Source organism: Pinus tabuliformis, chromosome 5_1 (assembly GCF_031772625.1).
Source record: "Pinus tabuliformis cultivar Carrire ecotype Pingquan chromosome 5_1, CPIR1, whole genome shotgun sequence".
In the NCBI taxonomy this organism is placed as follows: domain Eukaryota; kingdom Viridiplantae; phylum Streptophyta; class Pinopsida; order Pinales; family Pinaceae; genus Pinus; species Pinus tabuliformis.
The window spans coordinates 685,412,435-685,433,401 of NC_142305.1; positions in this window are offsets into that span (position 1 = coordinate 685,412,435).

The window sequence follows — 20,967 nt, forward strand, 5'->3', positions numbered from 1 at the left end:
GTTGGTTTTCTTTTTAGCAGGGTGATCATTGTAAATACTGCATTGAGCTATGTTATAAAGCTCCATCAAAATTTTATATTTTTCTACAACAGTTTTGTGGTTATAGGTGTTGTTGAACACTGAGGATGGTGTTCCCCCAAGGGGGAGGGTTCTGTAACAGCCCTGGTGAAAATTCCATGCAATAAAAGTAAATAAAGTAAAAATAATAACCACAGTTGATGAGACATTTATTCCAAGCTGAGTGTTGGGAAAAATCCTAGTGATGGTGATCACTTGTGATTGTTTATGGCTAAGGAAATTGGAAAAGTCAATGGCTAAGACTTTGGAAGGGAAAAATGGCATTTTTGGCACATTTATTTATGAAAATAATGGAAATTAGGAGAAAAGGGAGGTGAAAGGTCACAAGTTGTATGTGAGGAGGAAATTGAAGCAAAATAATGGAAAATGAAGAAAATAGAGGCCTCATCCATAAAAAGGCTTATGAGGATTAGTTGGTAACCTTTTTGTCATTTCAGTTTTGGAGCTCTCACATTATTCTCTCTCTCTCTCATACTCTTGGAGATTTAGAGATTTCTTGGAGAACTCTTGGAGGATGTGACATACATGCATTTTTGGAGCAAGAAGGCAAAGGAAGAGTAGGAAGATGCAAGAGGGCATCGAGATCAGCAACTACATCATATTTTCTTGTAGGTACTAAGTTGCATGTATGTTTCCTTCACTAATTTTGGCATGCATGGCATACGCAGGTGGATTTTTGGTTGAGATCTATCATTGGTATGGAGGATGGCCAGGATTGACAGTGGATTGCCTAGCCTTGCCATTTCCTAGATAGCCATGGTGATTGTGGGCTTATTTTCATTGTTGTTTTTGGTTGGTTCTCATGTTTCCTTGGCTTGGGTTGAGTTATTAGTTCCCGGAATCCCTAGTTAGACAAACGCTTTGCAAGACTTGTAACAACTTGGGTTGAGTTACTAGTCTTAGAAGCCTTGGTTGGAAAAACACTCCGGAAGCCCTTGGTGGGTTGAGTTGCTAGTCTTGGAAGCCCTGTTTGGACAAACGCTCTAGAAGCCCGGTATAAGTTGTGGGTTGAGCTACTAATCCTAGAAGCCTTAGTTGGAAAAAATGCTCTGGAAGCCCTAAAAGGCTTGGATGGAGACCAATATGATGATGGTTTTGGTGATGTCTGACCGGGTGGTGGAATCACTATTTGATGGGTTGAGGTCGATGGCCTCTAGAAGCCCAGAATGAGTTTTGATTGATGTGTTCTATGAGATCCGACATTCATGCTTGGAATATGGCACAAGGTTGAATGGCTAAAGAGAGATTTGGCTCAACCATTCTACAGTCGAGTGGAACGTGGAATTCCCATCTCAGGTGTGGATTTTGCATCATTAACGAAGGATTATTTCTCCTTGTATTTCTACGATAATTTTGATGGATTATATGTGGTTGATATGATTGTACTTTCATGAGTATTTCCACTGCTATTTTTCTCGTTGTGTATGTGTTTTATGACAACAACCATGTGTGGATTTCATCATGTTTTTACTTGCAATTGAATGATCAATGTATATATGACCTAATGGATGGAATGAAAGTTGATGTATTGGAGCATGAATGGTTTTTAGCAATTCTCAGCTAAGAATGAGACCCCTATGCTCAGGACTATTATTTACACCTGTAGATTACATATTCGTGATATCTTTGATGAAATGCTTGTCTTAACTACGAGGGGTCTAGTCAAGGTCTTAAATAAATATTTTCTTTAATAATGTCATTTCCATGTTATTTTACAGATTTGAAGAGATGGTTCAATTTTGGGTAGTGACATGGGATTTGGGCTTGAAAAAGTGGCTAAAATCCTAGAGTCATTGGCAAAGCACTAACAGTTTTTGTCTCTGGTCACTGGTAGGCTAGCTAGTGAGATCAACTTTGTGTTTCTAGTCACCCTCATACTTATAGCATGGGAGCGACTGAGGCTTAAGTTGTCCAAAAGATCAGTGGGGCCCCAAGGAAAGTTGTCTAAAGTATTTGATTGGTTCCTTAGGGTCCTGTAGCTGATGATTAATGTATGTATGGTGTGTTTCTATCAGTTCCACTTCCTTAACATGACTTAGGAGGTTGAATCATATCATAGTGGCCTCTCGTCACATGTTTACCTTGACTGGCCAGTTGCTTCGGTAGATGTGGGAGAAGGGTGTTATATCGGGTGGAAAGAAGTCAAGAAGTTTGAAATGTGGTAAGAGCTAGACTAAGTGTGGTGGTCAAAAGGTAGGATGGAAATGTAGAGGAGTTGGTTAAAATCATTAGACCGAACCCGACATAGAAGGTGATGTGGTGTTTTTGTGGTTTTTGAAATAGAAAAATAAATGTATTTATATAAATGTGGTTGCGTTTAGTTTTTTTTTGTTTTTGGATATGTTTCATGAAGGATATATATATTTTTACACGCATAACATGAAAGTTTGAATGTTTTCATACCTGGAAGGAAGAGAAGGTGATTGGAGACATGAAAATCAGTTAAAACATTTTTCTATTGGTTGCTCGATGTGGATAGAGTTGGGTAGATGGAGGTCGAGATAGTTAAGTGTAGAAGTTAGTTGGTGGGGAGGCAGACTCCGATGTGCATGGTTTTGGCTGTACTTGTGTTTTCAGTGTGGGGAGGAATGTAATCTGTAATTTTTTTATTTTTTTTTTTATGACAATGTTATTTATGAAGAATAATTAATTGATTTTTTTTAAGAAAAGCTAAATTGATTTTGAGAGAAGTAAAACATTTTTCTATTGTTGGTGGGACCTCGAGACGGTCGAGTGGATGGAGGTTGGGATGATTTATGGTAGAATTTAGTAGGTTCATAGGGCGAGCTTGTCATGCACGGTTTTTGACATACTTCTGTTTTGGGCATGCAAAGGGAAATGTGATTTAAAAAATATATTTTTTCCCGCAAATGTTATTTTGCAACTTTTTTACTTGAGATGACATTAAAAGAGAAGAAAGAGTTTTTTTTTTTGAAGATTGGAAAAATATTTGTAAATGTATTAAAAAGGAGTTGTTTTAAAAAATGAAATATTTTTAGAGAAGAATGGATGTTTTTTTATATGATGTTGTTTTTAAGAAAATGTGTTTTTCTAACAAATGTTTGCATATTATATTTTTTAGGTTATTTAATAGGGTGATTTTGAAGTTTGAGATGATGCAAGTACGATAAACTAGTTGATGGCACATAAATTGAGAAAAAAATGAAGAACTGATAAATTTTTTATATCCTGTTATTTTGACGAAAATTGTCTTTTTAACAAAAGTTTGCATTGTGTATTTATTTAGTTTTTTAATATGGGGGTTTGAATGTTTGACAAGATGGGAGTAACAAAAAGTGGTTGTTGGCATGAAGATTGGAAAAAAAAGTGTAACAACCCCTCCTCCTAGGCCCACCCAAGCAACCAGCCAACCAGGAAAACATGTGATGAGAGAGGTTATTAAGGGATTCAATCTCCTAGGTGACCTTAAGGAAATGTAATCGAAGAAACATATCAAACAAACCCATCCACATCAGCAAAACACCCTTAGGAGACATGTCAGCTAGTCAGACAACCTGTCCCTGAGTCCCACTAATGATTTAAGCCTTTGAACCCAGAGTTAATCTCATGCTATAGGCAAGATAATGACCAGCAACTCAAAGTCACTCTCATAGGCCTTTGTGCCAGTGACTATGGACTTTTCTCAGTAGACCTATGCCAATGACCCCAAGATTTGAGCCACTTTTCTAGCCCAGAATCCCCACCTCTGCCCAGAAATTGCTACAACCATTGGAATCCATCAAAGACATGATAAAAATGTAGATAAACAAAAAATCAACCTGAGGAGTAGGCCTGTGCATCCCCAACCGAGACTGACATTCTGTCAAACACTTGGCATCAATGCAACCTACAGGTCTAGCATACAAGATAGAGAATAAATGACTGAAATAAATTATGAAACATAACTAGAAGTATCACCTCCTTCTGCATTGAACTATCATACCATCAATTAGGTCTTGCATCCATCCATTTAAGAATTACAAGTAAATACGTAAAATAACCATGACATGAACCAGTCACTAAACCATGCTTATAACCAACACTAAACCATACAAATATAAGATATATGACATGCATTAAATCCACATATAAACAAGTACAAAATTAAGATAAATTAACTTTTATTAATCATAGGAATATCTGACCAGGTTCAAGACTTCCATGTGCCAGCCGACCATAGACATGGCTGAACCAAATCTCTCTTTCACCCAGTCATAGTCGTGGCATATTCCAAGCATGAATGTGGGATCTCATAGAACAACCAATCCAAGAACAACCAAGGGAATCCAGAGGTTAAACCACCTCCATCCTCACCAAACTGTGATCACACCAAAACCAGTTCTCCGATCACAATCCAACCGAACTTGGAATGCGATCTGGAATCCATCATTATCCTTGAGGAATTTTCCATATCCTTGTCTCTCAGGCTTTACCCCAATCTAATCTTGGATCACTAGGCCCTAAAATGAGACCAAACTCTCAGGATTTACCACAATCCAAACCCAGATCAATAGGCCCCAAACTGAGACTTCTCCCTCAGGCTTTACCTGTATCCCACCAAAACCAGTCAAGGGATTCCTAGGATTTTGGGAATTAACCTTGAGACCACCTCTAACCTAGATTCTGAAATCCATCCAGCAAACCAAAGCTCAAAACTCAGATAAACATCCCAACATACCATGGCACCTGGAAAAAGGCAATTCTGGGCTGAAAACCACTGTCATAACTCAACAGAACCATGCCACCGATAGCAAGAGAACCATACACTAACATGAAAAGCCATGCATGTCAAAATCATCTAGGAAATCACACATGCAAAAGGTTACTTGCATGTATTCCCGTTGAAGCTGCTTGATCCTTCTCATCTTCCTTGATCCTTTCTTTCCTTTCCTTTCCTTTCCTTGATCCAAAGTGAGATTTCTGCAAGAAAAATCTAAGTGAGCAAGAGAGAGAGAGAGAGAGAGAGAGAGAGAGAGAGAGAGAGAGAGAGAGAATAATGAGAGAGCTCCAAACTTGAACTGAGAAAAGGTTAGAAAAATATTTCCCACTGGTCCTCAGAAGCCTTTTTATTACAGAGGCCTCTAATATATTCATTTTCCATTGTTTTCCTTCATTTTCCTCCTCACATGCAACCTGTGACCTTTCACCTTACTTTTCTCCTATTTTCTTTTATTCTCATTAATAAATGTGCCAAAATACCTTTTTTCCTTTTAATGCCTTTGCCTTAAACTTTACCAATTTTCCTTAGCCAAAACACACATCTAGTGATGCCCACTAAGATATGTTTGGCCAACATTGAGCTTGGAATAAGTTTCCCTTAATCGTGGTCTTATTTTTTCTTTATTACATCAAATTTTCACTAGGGTTGTTACAAAACCCTCCCCCTTGGGGAACACCATCCTTGGTGTTAAACCACACCGTGACCTCAGTAAAATGACTAAAAAGAAGACATACTACCCATGGAGCTTTATAACTTAGCTCATTGCAGTATTTACAATGAATGACCTGCTTAAAAGAAAATCATCATGACAAGATGAAAATATAACAACCATAATAATATGACACCCATACTGCTGATTGAAGCTTTATAATTTAGCTCATGACAATATTTACATCCATATACATATACATACATATACAAAAATATCAACAAAACATATGCCAAACATATACCAACATCAAACCAAAGTGGCTTTGCCTCAACCGATAAACAATGAAGGATACAGGGCCCAAATATGATCCCCATCTCCCATGTAGCTTCTTCAGACCGAAAGTGCTTCCATTGCACTTTAACTTGCTCTATGTCTCTGTTCCTGAGCATGAGATGTTTCTACTACAATATGCACTAAGGCTTTGGTTAGAACTCTGCTTCTTGCTCCACCTGCAATACAGACCGATCAATAACATGATCAACATCCTTTATATACTTCTTAAGTAATGAAATATGGAAACCATCATGGACTTTCATTATTGGAGGTAGTGCAAGTCGATATGCCACTGGTCCAATCCTCTCAAGGATATCGAATGTCCCGGAATACCATGGTGCTAACTTGGCACATAATCCAATCCTCAAAGAGATTTTCTTGGGCTTGATGTGCAAATACACATGCTCCCCAAACTGAAATTCCTTAAGCACCTTGTGATCATCCACATTACTCTTTTGTCTATCCTGTGTTGCCTTTAGATTCTTCTTTATAACTTGCATTTGCTACTCCATGTCTAGTCCAATAAGTACCCAGTTCACTGTATCACTCCAACTGATGGGAGTGTTACAACTTCATCCATGTAATGCCTCGAAAGGACTCACCCTCAATGACTCCTGATAACCATTTTTGTATGTGAACTCAACCAATGGAAGATACTACCATTTCTTCTGCTTATGCATCACGTACATCCTCAACATATCCTACAAGATCATATTGACCCTCTTTGTTTGTCCATCTGTCTATGGATGATAAGCTATACTGAAGGCCAACTCTGTACCCAAAACTGCAAATAGATCCTTCCAAAACTTGGAAGTGAACTTTGAATCCTTGTTTGACACAATCTTCTTTGGAACACCATGCAAACTCACTATCTCTTTGATGAACACCTATGCTACCTCACTGGTTGAATATGTAGTCTTTACTTGAATGAAGTGAGCTACCTTTCTCAATCTATCAACCATGACCCTAATATAATCATGATTCTTTATTGTCCTTGGAAGACGTGTGATGAAATCCATAAAAATGACCTCCCATTTCCATTCCAGAATCACTATAGGCTATAGTAAACCACCTAGATGCTTGCGTTCCGCCTTGACCTGCTGACAATCTAAACATCTAGCCATGAACTATGCCACTTCTTTGTTCAGATTTTACCAATAGTAGAACTTCTTTATCGCTGTCAAGTTCTTATGATATCCTGGATGACTCGTGTATGGCTTGGTGTGAAATTCCCTCAAGATAAACTTCTTGAGCTCAAGGAAATTCAGCATATAGATCTGGTCTCTAAATCTCACCAAACCATCTTCTGTGAGACGATAGTCTACATCCTGATCACCTGTACCTATACTTGCACCTATACATGTACCTGTACCTTTGCTCTGCTGTAACCTATGCATAATCTCCATGTAGTTTTCATCCTGCTATCCTGCGTGCAAGATCCTATGCTCTAAATCTATCCCGTAAGAGCTCATAACTGCTATATGATTTACCTGTACCTTCCTGATAAGAGCATCTGCAACTCGATTATCCTTCCTTTGATGTATCTGATCTTGAAGTCGAACTCACTAAGGGTAGCCAACCATATAGCTTGTTTGGAATTCAGATTCAACTAATCAAACAAATATCTCAACCCACTATGATCACTCATCAATGTAAATCTCCTACCAAGAAGATAGTGCCTCCACATCTTCAATGCATGTATAATCGCTGCTATCTTAAGATCATGTGTCAGATAGTTCTACCCATGCTCATTCACTTTTCATGACTCATAGCACACTACCTATCCTTCTTGCATGATAAGTTCCCTCGGGCCTCTCTTGCAAGCATCTGCACACATTACAAACTCCTTTTCTGGATCTACAATCTTTAGCACTGGTGCAGGTGTCGACAACTTCTTAAGCTGCTAAAAACTAGCCTCACATTCTTCTATCCATTCAAACTTCTTACCTTTCCATTGTAATGATGTGATAGGATATGCAATGCATGAGAAGTTCCTGATGAACTTCCTATAGTAACTTGCCAATATCATGAACGATCTCACCTCATCCACATTCTTAGGAGCTTCCCACTCCATAACAACCCTTATATTTTCTAGATCCACTGCTATGCCATCCTTGGAAACAACAAGCCCCAAATAATGCACCTATGTCTGAAAGAAGTTGCACTTGCTAAGCTTATCATACAACTGATGCTCTCTTAGCAATTTCAACACTACTTCTAAATGCTCGGCATGTTCTTCCTCATTCTTAAAATATACCAGTATGTCATCAATGAATAAAATAACAAACTTGTCTAGATAAGGACACAACACACTATTCATCAAACACATAAATGTAGCTAGAGCATTATTCAAACTGAATGGAACAACAACATACTCATAATGCCCATACATGGTCCTCAACATAGTCTTAAAGATATCCTCTTCCTTGATGCATACTTGATGGCATCTCGATATGAAGTCGATCTTAGAGAACACTATTTCTCCCTTCAAATGATCAAACAAATCATGAATCCTCGGCAATGGGTACCTGTTCTTGATCGTTACTTTCTTCAGCTTCCTATAGTGAATGCACAATCTAAGAGTACCATCTTTCTTCTTCATGAGCAACAATGGTGCACCCCAAGGTGATACACTCTGCCTAATGTACCCCTTGTTCAATATTTCCTTCAGCTGCAAATTTAACTCAACTAACTCAGGTGTGCTCATCATGTAAGGTGCTTTTGATGTTGGGGCTACCCCTGGCACCAACTCAATAGAAAAGTCTACCTCCCTGAAGTGGCAACTCTATAATGTCCTCAGGAAATACATCCTTAAAATGTTGTAAAAATTGGTACGTGCTCAACACATCAAAATCCTCAAACTCCTTACCCTTGTCACTAGAAATGTGTACTGCAAACATCAGACAACCTTTTCTTCAACTATGCTTAGCCTGCATAGTGGTAACCATCCTCATTGATGTAGGATTCTTCTTCCCCTGCAGAGTCCTCTTTTCTTGACTATCATCCACACACTCAATGGCCTTATCAAAGCAATCCACTTTGCTTCTATGAAGGTATAGCCAATCCATACCTAAGAGCATACTATATGAACATAGTGATAGTACATTCAAATGTGTTTTTGTAGGCATGAAATTTAACTCAAATGCACAAGCTCTTACCCAATGGTGAACTCTCTTCTTCGTACCTGTAGCCAACTGTACCAACCAAGATTTTGCATGCACTTATTTTGTCAAACCACACTTATCCACCAAGTTAAGATTAATATAACTATAGTTAGATCCAGGATCAATCAAAATAGAAACAATTTTATCACAAAGCTTACCGTCCATCTCAATGATCGATGCCTGATGATCCACCTGCATGTTGTCGCAACTGCATAGATATGAGGAATGATATGACCAACATCACCAACTGTATGCACCTCCTGAGCACTGTAGATATGGGGTCTACCACCACTCTGATACTGTGGACATTCCCTCTTATGATGATCCTTACCACATATCCAACACTACAATGGTTCCTTAACACTGCCTCTAGCTTATTGCTCTCCATGTCCCTTCTCAGTTGTATTGAATCTCTTGTAACGAACTGCATTTTATTTCTCACTTGCATCTTGAGGTATTCCTCTCTTTGGTGGCCATTTTCCTTTAGATTTCTCATTTCTTTTCAAGTCATGCTTAGACTCAACTTTGCACTTTTATTTCTCATACAATGTTTCAACTTTCGGATGGAATCCTCCAATGGTCTAGGCTCATTGAACTCAATTCGGTCTATGTATGCAACTGGAATCCATTGATGAATCTTTGAACCTTGGCTTTATTCTCCTTGAGGTAAGGCACATATCTTAACAACTCCAAAAATATGCTAGTATACTCATCATCTATCATAGAACCCATATGCAACTCATAAAACTCCTTAGCTCTGTCATCATAGTACCTCTCAGATAAGTACTTCTTCTTGAAGAGCCTTTCAAATGCATGCCAAGTCAAATCCTCCTCATGTATACCTTTGACATTCTTCATGTCTTCCCACCAAATATCCTCTTTACCTTTGAGACTGAAAGTGGCTATATTTGCTTTCATGTTTTATGAATAATCATGCAATCAAAAGAATTTATCCATACCAAGCAACCATGCTTTTGCATATTGTGACTTATTCATCTCTCCATCAAAGGTAGCTGGATTTTCCTTGTTAAGATCATCCAATATTTATCCCCGATCACTCTTCCTATAAGGATGATGATGATGATGATGATGATGATGATATCTATCAGAACAGAACCAGAATAATACCTATGTCAATCACCTCTCTTATCTAGAGTGTCCAAATGTCTTCCATCTCTGATCATGTCAGATATATCCGACTTGTGTCTACTAGGAGACCTATTTCCCTATGCCCCATTAGTTCTATCCTCATGTCCATGGTTGATCTGAAGTGGTCCCTGTAACTGCAAATATGACAAACTTTGAAGTAGTATCACATTCACCTCTACTTGTTTCTCTTACGACTGCATGATTTTGTTATTGTCTACTTTGCAACTCCATATTTCTTCCTTTAGGCTTCTCAATGTATCTTCCAACTCAGAAGAGTTCCCCAAACTATGATGCCCATCTTATGCATAGGGAGATTTTATGTAGTCTACCACCTTGGTAGCCATCTGGTCTCTTTTCTGCAAGGCATATTATGTCATCTAAACCAAATCACAATAAACCAATGTACCTTAGCATAATTTAGGGAGGATACCTTCTCTACAAGATCATCAAATCAACATGATACATGTACAACATAATTATAACAATATATAGGCATATATCGAATAAGTGTATCAACACAAAAATATCATTCTAGCTAGGGTGCAGTCATCAATGCAAGGCCATATCAACAATACATGTTGTGACCCCATGCATGACAACAACCATTACTCCATTGCACACATTGCCACATGCAACTATCAACATTCATAAGCAATGCCTAATCAAATACACATATGTATGAACGCATGTAGTCCAGCATAAGTGATCAATTCTTGTAATCAAGCTACAATACTGATACATGTAGTCAAAACATTCAATAATGCTCCTGACATACAAGGATGTATTCAAGCGACATATAATAAACATGTAAGCAACATATAACCATATGGAACTAGTCATAAAATTCTGACGATGCATCCCACAAAATCACATCAAGCTCCTCATGATAACCTTACTACAATCATGATCAACATGTTGCAATGCAACAAGCACATGGAATGAAAATGTAAGAGACATACATGCAACTTACATGTATGCATGACCAAGCATATTCACTGAAGGAGAGTAAAACCATGCTTTGATACCAATCTGTAATACCCCCTCCTCCCAGGTCTAACCAAGCAGCTAGCCAACTGGGAAAACATGCGATGAGAGAGGTTACTAAGGGATTCAATCTCCTAGGTGACCTTAAGGAAACAGAATCAATAGAACATAACAAACCAACCCATCCACATCAAAAAAACACCCATCAGGAGACATGCCAGCCACTCAGACAGCCTGTCCCTGAGTCCCACTGATGATTTAAGCCTTTTAACCCAGAGCCACTCTCATGGTACAGGGAAGACATTGACCAACAACTCAAAGTTTCTATCATAGGCCTCTATGCGAGCGACTATCGATTTTTCTCAGTAGACCCGTGTGAACAAGCCCAATATTTGAGCCAATTTTCTACCCCATAATCCTGGACTCTGCCCAAAACTTGCTACAACCTTCAGAATACATCAAAGACATGATAAGAATTTTGATACAAAAATCGACCTCAGGATCAAGCCTAAGCATCCCCAACTAAGACTGACATTCTGTCAAACACTTGGCATCAATGAAACCTACATGTCTAGGATCAAAGACAGAGCATAAATGACTGAAAGAACTTATTAAAAATAACCAAAAGGATCACATTCTTCTCCATTGAACTATCATACCATCAATTAGGTATTGCATCCATCCATTTAACAATTACAATTAAATACATGAAATAACCATGACATGAACCAATCACATAACCATGCTTATAACCAACATTAAACCATATAAATATTAGAGTTATGACAACCATTAAATCAACATATAAACAAGTACAAAATTAAGAGAACTTAGCTTTTAATGATCAAAGAAAAATTTGACCAGGTTTGATACTTCCACGTACCACCCGACCATAGGAAAACAAAATTGAATTGCAACTATTTACTGAATGGAACTAATTGCAGAATGAAACAGATGAGAAAAGGAAGAAAGAAAGTAGAAATCACATCTACTTAGACACCTCCTGACAATGATGCCAAAAAGTGATGAGCACCAGTATTGCAGCAAGGATGTTGCAACTCCTGGTGCTATCGACTTTACTTCATCAACCCAGGGTTCGTACAAACTTGGAGGTAACAGTGTTGTATACACAAATAGATGTAATTAGTATACTCTTTTTCACTGCTGAGATGGGATGATAGACCACTAGGGTTTCTCAAACCAGCCTTCTATTGACTAGAAGAAGTCTAATTACCAACTTGGAGAAGGGAAATTTACCCTAATTGGAAGAAATGAAATGTTGTTTATTGCATGAAGGAAAGACTAAAAGAAATGCTTGCAAAATAACATGAAATCCTCTATCTACTTTCCAACACACTTTGCTTGCAAAAGAACCCTACTCTAACGTCTGTGAGGTTTTAAATATTCTGAGCATGAAATCTGATCTAGAAAGTACTATCTGCTGTGTGCATGAGTAAATATAAAATAACATTTTTCTTTTTATATATTTGTTTGAAACATGAAAATTCTAATCTTGCTTGGTTCTTTAGCAGGGGAGACAAGTGTGAAGGAAAAGGAGTACAATGGTTCAGATGGATTAGAGGGAAAGTAGGGACCTAATCCTGCTTTTAGTGATGATTTTTCTCAATTCGGGATCAAAACAGGCTACTACAAGTTTTCCTACAAGATGTCTACAGGAAGTGGCCGAAATCTTAGGGAGTGGTCTTGAAGGTGGGATGGATCTTGGAAAAGGTGAATAAGGAGGGAATAAGGCATGGGAGTGGTAGGAACTTACTTCGGACTCAGGCCAAAGCTTTGAGATGGTTGGATTTGATCAACAAGATGACAAGTTTACCTCATAAGACAAGAATTCGAATTGAGACCTTAGTGAATTTTGGTAATCATGGGTGGATATGGCTTAGCTGAGGCTGATGCGGTGAGGTCTCCCTATAATTTAGAAACTATTGCAACAACAAACATCTTTCTTGGCATTCATATATAAATTCATCAAAGACAAGAAGGGTTTATTCAAATAGAGGAAAAAACATAGTTTTCACCATTTACTTGCTAAGTTCATGCATGGAAGTGCTTGAAACCATTATGAAAGAGAGACGAGATCAGTACACAACCTAAGAGATTAGAAAATACCAATTGCAACTTATCTATGAAACTAAAAGATAATGACCTAATTAGCAAGAAAACCCTAGATTACACAAAAAGCAAGAATTCTTTATTTTTGGGTTGTATAAGAAGTGTTCCTCAAACCATGATCCCTGCAAGGGAGAAATGAGGTGAAAACCACTTGCTTCCAGCCTTTTTGGAATATCCTCTTATCACGACAATGCTACTGTTAGAACTATCCACAAATGGAAGCAAACTAATTAAATTTACCAATACTTGCAAATTAACAACACCAAAATCAGTTTAACTCTAACTATGAAGATAACCTAAGCATACATATACAACAAGAGGAACCTCTTCTGCTAGGGTTGGGCCCTAACCCAAGAGATTCAGCCCTCTGAGTCAAATCAGTGTTGGATCAAGGGAATGTTGCTCATTTTCATTAAATAAATAAGAAATACATAAGAGTGCTTGGTTACAATGCTTCAACTCGAAAACTGCTTAGCTATCTTGAACAAAAAATATTAATCATAATGAGGCTCTAGGCCTCTTGATTTATAGAACTGAAGTTAACAACAACTTCCTTAAATTTAGGGAGGCTTGGCTCCAATCTCAAGTTCAAATGGTCTTCAATTGTCACTCTCTTGGCTGCCAATGAACTTCATGACTCGGCTTCTTGCAACTCTGAGATGATGAGATTTGATTGAGGAATCTTCGAGTGAGTGAGGAGTTAAGGAGGGAAATCATGTCTCCTAGAATCCCTCTTGCTTGTCTCCATTCGAGTTCCTGCACTTTAATTAGACAAAAATTGTTCCAAAACCTGCAATCAATTCTCATTAGACCACTAGGCATGACATCTCATCTTTACTCTCCTCATTAAGAAAAACATAATTAAAACATGTAAAGAATGATGAGAAAAGTTGATTTTAGTAATATGGAGGTGCATTAAGGACCATATAATTTACCCATTGATGAGGCTCATCACATTGTGCCTATAGCACCGATTTTTAGAGGGAATATGAAACAAGTTCCTTTAGCAATGGCATGGGAGTTTAATATACACAAATTGTAGGGGATTCCTTTGCAACGAGCCACTGTCCATATAGGGGATAGAGAGAAGCATGGTTTTAAATTTACAGTTATATCGAGAGTGAATTCATTATGGTCTCCAGGTTTCACCACCTTTTTCTTTCCAGTATTTTGCTGAAATGCAGAACAATGCGTATGTCACACTTAGGAAGAAAGAGGAGGAGTAGTTAAAGATATTATCATTGTAAGATTTTTTTTTTGTTAAATAAGAAAATTGTGAAAGAAAAATGGTTGCATGTGCTGCTAGGAAAATCATTGCTTGTAAAGAAGTTTTGTTGAGAAGCAGATGAATTAAGTGCATTGTCATTTCAATGTTAGGGTTGAAAAAAAAAAATATGTGCAGTCAGACAATACATATTTGTTTTTTAATTGCAATGTCATAAAAATAAGTTTGTTTCATGCATCACAAAATACTATGCAGATTATTGTTACATACATAAACAACTAGACGTGAATAAGGTTAAGAAACTAGTAGGAAATACATGCACCAAGAAAATAAATTCAAGGCAGAAAATGTGTGTGATAGCTAAGTAGGCATTCAAGACACTATTTTTTTTTTTCAAAAACCTTCGAATGCAACAATTTGTTGGGAAATGAAACTGAAAATGTTGTTCAAAATATATATTTCCATGTGATGAGAGGAAAAATGTTACTTAAAATAAGTTATGATTAAAACATAAATGATTAAGTGCACTATAGTTTGAAAACAAGGGTTGACTATGAAATACATATGAAATCAAAGAACATAAAGCAAATTGGTTTGATAGAAAGAAACACACAGCAAGGTATGCTGACAAGTGCTGAACAAAATATTATTTTATCCAGGCATAAATATACATTGATAAAGTTAAAGGTTGGCTAGAAAATTTGCCTGTAAAGAGATAAAATTCATGAGACCAAATGAGTGTGGTAGGTCAGTCCACATTCAAGTAAGAGTTTTGTTGTACAAAAATGTGTATATTCGAAAATCCATATTGAAATACTAACCTTCTTTGAAATATTGTGGCATACATAGACAAGTAAAAATATTGTGCCATACATAGACATGAATGAAAAAATATTGTGCCATACATAGACATGAAAATAGTAAAGCATTGAGCATGATATACATCCATTTAAAAATGAAATAGATTGTAGGGAATGAATCCCAAAGGTGAATACGCATAAACTGGTAGTTTTATTTTTTGAAAAAAAACTCACACTTTAGAAATTGATAGCAAGTTGGTTTTAAGAAGAAAACAAGGTGTATCATATGGAAAAAAAAAATTCGAGCACATTATGCCAATATTGAGTGAGAGATAAACATCAGTAAATAGGCCCCTACTCCAATGTAAGAGGTCATGTAAATAACATTGAATAAAAGGAAAGTTTTTTGAATAGTATGGAATCAGAAAATATGTAAGATTTGTATGCAATAAAGCATAAATCTAGCTCTGAAATTTGAATCCTTCCTAAGAGCATTATGCCCAAGCGAATCCAGTAGGTCATTCAAGCATTCTCCTCCTCATCCATCTCTTCTTTGTCATTGTTGACCAAATGTGGTACGTTTTCCTTGATGTAGATAACCCAATCTGAAAACAATTGAGAAATTCCTGAGAAGTGGACAAGCTGAAAATGGGTAATATTGACTTCACACATAGATATCAAATTCTACACAACTCTTTTCTTTTTTTTGTACTTGATTCTAAATTTGGAAATGAATTTTATCTTCTCAAAGGGAATCTATAGAAATATCTGAAATTTTTGTTGACTCCAGGTTTTGTGGGTGCCTATGACTCTTTGGTCATCTATGGCATTATGTTTGAGATTGTGTTGCATTGAGCCAGGTTTCACATCTTTTAATGGTTTGGATCCTAAGAGATTGAATTCCTCTATAGAATCTATCCCCATATCCCATACTGACAGAAAATGTTCATTGACCCTTTTGATGCATGATTTGATTTCCTTTTCCTCAAACTATCGTTGACCCAAAGAAGCAAACATTAGCTTTTTATCTGTTTTAGATCATTTTGAGATGTGGTTAGGATGGAAGTTTGTTTCCCATTCAAGAATTGATGTGAATTTATGTTTGAAGTACTTGTCTTCTTCCACCAAATATTCTATTATGTCCTCAAGTTTGATGTTTTGTTGAAATAATGTGCAAATTTTGTCCATTTCTTTATAAAGCTTGGCCTTCTCTATTCTTAATATTTCTCTCGCTTGAATTTCTTGCGCCTTAAAAACCTGCAAGTTATTCTCTGCTTCATGACTTTGAATTGATTGAAACTTAATAGTTTCAACTTTCAATGTTGTTGTCATGGTCACAATGTTCTTGACACAGGGATCCCTTAAAAATTCATATTTTTTGTGCATGTGCCTTTTTGATTACCTTAATGTTTGCGAATTGTTTCAGTTTCAATTCATTCAACTGATTTTCGTGTTCATTCTGCAAGTTCTCTCTTTTGATGTTGAACCCACCTACAGGCATCGTGGAATGCTTCTGCAAAATTTATTCACTGAAAGCTTTGGCTTTCTCGATTTCACTTTCCAAATGTTTTATCTTCTGCAGGTTGTTCTTGTAGGTGATGGAAACTTTGCCAACATGGCGTTGGTTGTAATTGACAAAGGGTCCTAGAGCTTGGGAGGATCCTTCAGTTTTTTGCTCAACATTTCCTTTTGCTTTCAAGCTGAATTCTGAAATGGTTTCGAACCTCGCAAGCTTTATTTTCTTCATTTTTCTGACAACTGACTTGGCTTGAGCATTAAAGTAATGCTCGATCAACGACGGAATGACTTCACGAACAATCTGTAATTCAGTAACAAGTTTAAATAAAAATGAGTTGAGAGGGATTTTCATAGAAATTGGAGTCATGGATCTCTCATGATAGGTATGTAGAATGGATATCTGGGTACTTTGTTCTTTCTGTTGAGAAAACTCTTTTTCTCAAACTCTTTTTCTATGTTGGAGAAAATGGTCAATATTGACATAGGGGCCCTCATAATTTTCCTTATTTCTTTGTGTCAATGTCCATATATTCAAGTTCCTCTTTAATTTTCTTCGACTGTGTATATATGCCTCAGTCGTGTGATTTGGGTTTTCAATAATAATGTCACTGTCACTAGACGAACTCTGTTTTCATGTTGGTTTTTCTTTGTCTGATATCTCTTATTTCTAGCCTGTGAGTTTTGTGTTCCTTTCATCTTGTTGGTCATTTTGGGTGTCTGGAACTTGTTCTTTACTAGTGCCTTCTTTTGTTTTTCTTGTCTCTGGAGCTATAAAAGAAACATCAGGGACATTTTCAAGTTGCGACTCTTCTATTTTTGTAGAGGAGGAAACATGCTATGAAATAATGTCATTTGAAATTGTATTTGAGAATCTCAAAAGATTTCATTTGTTCAATTTTAGTACTTGTATGAAGGATATTTTGGTTAAGGAAGTCCTCATAAAGAGTTTCTCTAAACTATTGGAGTTTAATTCTATCCTCTGTACTCAACAACTACCTTCTTTGAAACGTTTGATGAAAATTATCAATATTAATGAAAATTTCATCAAAGGGGGGTTGCTAGTGTGTCTAGTTTTTGATGTTGTTGACAACACTATAATGGTCATTGATGATTTTGTGAGGGTCATACTGATGAAGGGGAAATGAATAAAACAAAACATGGTTGAGTTCTTCGACCTCCTTAAATGCATGTCCTTGGTCGTTGAGGCAAACTTTTCCAAAGTGAATTGGGAAGTTGGGCCAGATTTTCTTCTGAAGTTTTCTCAATTTTTGAGCTTGTCCATTCAAGGAAATTTGATTGGATAATTCTTGTAGATCTATCCTCTCTGGAATATATCTATAAAGGAGATGAGGTTGAAATTCACTTCCATAGACTCTGAGATATGTGAATAATTATTTGACAAATCGGTCTCCTATTTCTTGTAAGTCCTCCTTTAAGGCCTTCACTAAACCTAGGAAGGTTTTCTCCAAACAAAATATGATGGAAAGGAATCATATCACAATTATAGATGTAGTAAAAGTGAAATTTGAAGTTACTTTCCTACAAAATTGGGGCGTAATTCTAAATAGGGAGTTACTTCTCGACTGGGTAATTCCATTTCATCAGAGGAAACATAACAAAAACAATTATTATATCGATAATGTACGCTGACATCCAAAAGAGGTGATCATGTCCTCAATGAGACAATGGAAAACATAAGGGAATCTATTATATTATGAGAAATAATTTCGGCCCAATTGAAATGCTTTGAATCATTGAGTAGGTTGTGTGTTAAAGCCATCCATTGCAATTTGCAATGCTCAATGCCTTTCTCTCCATATAGACATGACAACATTTTGACGAGGAACCTAATCGGTCTTTTGAAAACGACGATCAAATATTATTTTGATTGATTAAGTTTGAAGCCTTCTCTATCTTCTCATAACCAATGTTTAACAATTTTTCCATTATTGCCTTCATACTTCCTGGACACTGCACTGTTGAAGTTATTAAGAAACTAGGTGCTCAAGGAGATTTCAGGAGTACTAAGCTTGTAAATTGTTGAGAGTACTTGCGGATTCAAAGAGGCTATAACATTTTTATTGTAGTCTAGTATACTGTGGGTGGGAAAATCCAAATGTCGCATGGCCCATGAAACCATGTCATAATAAGGAAGTGTTTTGGCTCTAGCAACAACTTTGTGCAATTTTGTACCTCTATTTTTTTCAAACTGATTGTTTTTTTCCTTAGTTGAAGTTTCAGAATTTAACCAGCTTCTATCCTCAAAGAAATTATATATTTCTTCCCACTTCATCATACCTTCCATTTGCATTTTGAAGGTGGTTTCGGAGATGAGAGATGTGTTGACATTGTAGAACTCTGGTTCATGATTTTCTCTTCCCTTTAGGAATTCTTTCATGTGTTGTATGGCTTTCTTTGACATCGTGGATTTACCTTTCTTTCCCATCTTGTTCCTTGAAGATGAGTGAAAATAAATTCAACTTTGTATGAGATATATGAAATTAACTGATGGAATTGTGTATGGCAGTGTATGTTTACCGGAAATGAGGACAATTGCAGTGAATTTCAACTTAATAGTTTGTAATGAGGGACAAGTTTCAGAGAACTACTGTAAACAGAGTGTAGAGAAGAAAGTGCAAAATAGGGAGTGGAAAGCAATAAAGTTGTTATGTCTAAATTTATGAAAATAATATTTTTAATATTATAGTAATGTTAATATAATAATAGTCAAAATTATAATATTAATTTTATTTCGTCAGAATTTCATATTTAATTTTTAATAATAAATCTTAATTCTATTTTTTTTAATAATAAATCTAAATTTTAAATTAATAATAATAATATATATTGATACTAGAATTTTAATCACATTTACTAATATTATTATGATTGTGAGTCATAATATACCAACCATATTTATTAAAAAAAATATAATTATACTAGTACTAATTAAATAATAAATATTAATAAAATAAATTAACAATAAATAATATAATTTTATCTTTATATAATGATATCATTACATATCTAAATCTCAACCTAATATCATCAAATATTTTTTTTCACATAATATCTTCATATAACCTAATATCATCAAATAATTTTTTTTTCAAATAAACCAATTTTATTCCTATATAACGATATCATTACATAGGTAAATCTCAACCTAATATTATCAATTATTTTTTTCAAATAAATAAATGGATAAAAGACCCAAAACCCAATTACAAGTACAATTTTCTATCGTTGAAATGCTCATTCTCCCGCTCCTTTTTTAATTTACCTTAATTTAAAAAAAATATATATCTGAGTCTTCTTAATTTACTTTATTTCTGAATTAAATATATTGAGCTTTCTTAATTTACCTTATTTCGGAATTAAATATATTAAGTCGTGTATGAGTGTATGGTCTTCTAACAAATCTCATCCCCAATTGGAAAAAGCTCCAACGTGCAAAACCCGCGATAAACGGTAACGGTTATGGTGAAGGCGTCACGTGGCTCTATTAGCTGCCGACCTATCTCAATATAGATTCTCCAGTCGTCCCAAAAGTTCCCCACCTCTATATATTGCATAATTTACCTTTGAACGCCCGTATTCCGTTTCGCTGCGGTGAATTCAAGTGAGGAACAAGATCTTCCTCCGCTTATTTTTACGGGGTTGGTTTTCTTGCGGGCTTCGTTGTTTCTCTGACTTTCAGCGGATAGAGAGCCCTTTTTATTTGAAGTTTTGGACAACTCTGATGTTCAGCTTACATCTATTCTGCTTTAAGGTCGCACTTTCATTGCCACCTCATGCCTTTTCTCTCACTTTGTCATTGTTATTTAGATGCCATATTTTTTGTCAATTCTGCTTACTCCTGATGTAGCTTGTTTTGGGTTAATTCAGAAAGGGCGAATGTTGTGATGGACGCAAAAGGTGGGACGAAGCTATTAAATTATTGGCAATACGAAACTCCCTTGGGATACAAGACTGAAGACGTTCGACCTCGCGGTGGCATCCAGAAATTCCGCACTGCTGCTTACTCCAACGTAAGTTTTCTTTCTATGCTACGAATTGATCGACAGACGTTTTTTGTTTTAGGAAACTATGAATTCATTTAGCTGCAATTGTAGATAGTATGCATCTTCATTATCAAATACTGTTACTGTACAGAATCTCACATCTGGTTTTGGTTTGCATTTCTGTGCAGTGCGTCCGAGAGCCATCCTAAT